This window comes from Cynocephalus volans, chromosome 4 (genome assembly GCF_027409185.1).
Source record: "Cynocephalus volans isolate mCynVol1 chromosome 4, mCynVol1.pri, whole genome shotgun sequence".
Taxonomy (NCBI): domain Eukaryota; kingdom Metazoa; phylum Chordata; class Mammalia; order Dermoptera; family Cynocephalidae; genus Cynocephalus; species Cynocephalus volans.
This window is the reverse complement of record NC_084463.1, coordinates 6474343-6476679: the sequence shown is the minus strand read 5'-3', so window position 1 is coordinate 6476679 and position 2337 is coordinate 6474343.

The following is a 2337-nucleotide window of genomic DNA, read 5'->3' as shown; positions in this document are numbered from 1 at the left end:
CCTTGCAGATCTCTGTTGCTTTTACTCCATTCTTTCCAATTTTCTTGACATTCATTGTTTCCTCTCTTTATTATGTAAAGTAGCTCTCTTTGCTCCTCTGCAGGAAATCTAGTGCCGCCCAGTACCCTTGCCACACAGGCTGATTCATCTCAATTTGGATAAATGGGCCTATCCAACAGTTATTCAGCAAAGCTTGCTTTCTTCTTACCAAAGAATTCTCCGACCAGCTGTTATTAACAAAAAGATAAACATTTCTCCATATCATTATTCATAAAATGGGGTTATTAATGCTTCATAGGATTGCTGAGATAATGAAAGAAAATAATGAACATGGAGGATTTAGCATAGTGTAGTTTATCATCGTCATCACTGAATGAAATCAGATTTATGCAATTTTTATCTCCTCTCTCACTGGATCTCTGTGGCTACTTCCGTTATGACACTTACAGCTAAGTTGTCTGATATTGCTCCTAGCTTTGAGCTCCTGAGGGCAAGCACTTCGTCTCACCGTCCTTGTATCTCCAGCACCTGCTGCAATATCCAGCCCAGAGTGATGCATGATAAATGTTTATTGAACGATTGAATCTCTTTGGCCTGAGGAGCTTCTGGTACATTCTAAAAAAGCACTACACATAGAGAAAAAGACAGACCTAGGGAGGAATTAAAGCTAAGGTTCAGGGTCACTGCTGAAACGTACTCATGTTCAGTGTTTTTGTACTGAGGAGCAGCCAATGCACTGAAAGCACTTTGCAGGGAGGGGCTGTGCATTCGCATTTTTGGATCCCCAGTGCCCAACACCGTAGTGGGCACAGAGGAGATGACAAGGCTCCCCACTGATAATAGACTTCTCACATTCATTTTATTTGTTAGTAGCTTGATGTTTGTTAAAGCTTAGTAAATTATTTGTATTTTAATAAGTAGCTTTGCATGTCAATGAATGAAGCTCTAACTAAATGAACTGTTTATCATAAACCAAAGCAAAACAGAATGGGATTAATCTCTGCACTTTCACCACATTTTCACTGTGCTTTGTACTCCCAGTTCCCTTTTTTTTGTTTGAACAGTCACATGGCTAACTGTAAGTGAGAGGAGGAAAGAGTCTCCTTGACTGCCTGGGATCACATTGTGTACGATTCCTTCCCTGTGTACTCTGCCTCTGAGACCCAAGAGGATGTGTGTGGGGGAAGGACTGAGCTAGAACGTGGGAGCATCCCAGGAATACGCTACGAGTTTGATGTCCTCTCCAGCTGATACTCTTTACACATTTGTTCATCAGAGCCTGAGGACCTACGGGGAAAGGATGCAGATTGAAGAGCTCAACTCCTTACCGCTCTAAGCAATTCATATCAACTCCAAGTTGTGTAGCCAACTTAGAAGAAAGAAATTTCTATATTAACTCAATCACCTTTGTTAGAAGGCGGCTCATGAACGTCTCACTTCACATTACCTGAATGTGTTCGTGGGGCAGATGAGGGGCTCTTTCCAAAATATTTTTTGAAAATATTTCTTCCAACCACATAGACAATCACCCTGAAAATAGTTATTGTAAATACATTTTTTACATCTCACTAAATTTCCAATGATGTTTCAGCATCCATTATTGATTGAGACACCAGCTGGCGTCACCTTAATATTGTTCTGCATTCAGCTCTACCATATCACTGACGAATAAATACAAAATTCTCTTCTTACTCTTTATCCTCCTAGTATTTCCATAGGGTGTTGATTGTGAAATGAACCAGACTTACATCAGATCCTCTAGTTTGGGAGGTCATTGAACTCTGGCTCAAGAAATGTATCTTATAAATGTATGCTTCACTTATCACATATATATATATTTTATATATATATATCATATATCATATATAAAGCTCGATATTATTAATTTTATAATTACAGGTTTTTGGTATATAGTATTTGTTTTACTATTTTAGAAACTGGTGACTGTTAACTATGAGGTTCTGAAGTGTTCTTCCAGGTTTTATGTTATAATAAGGAGGTTCTGGAATTAATAAGGAGCATTCTGGAGCCGCGTTCTGGAGCATTCCCCACAAAAGTGGCCCTGGTAAGTATGGTCTGAGCGACTGAATAAATACATGAATAGAGCACTATCTGGCTTATGAAAGCTTTTGATCTTATTTTGGGCTCTAGTACCTTGAGCTACTTCTCACATTTACTCAACCGTAAAATGGGAATAATGATTTCTACCATGTTTCCTTATAAAGGGTAAAATCTCTTAATAACCAATTTCATTCTGGTATGTAGAACACAAAATTTTGGTTCTGAAAAAGACCTTAGAGATCTATTCCAACCACTTCCTTTTACAGATGAAAAATG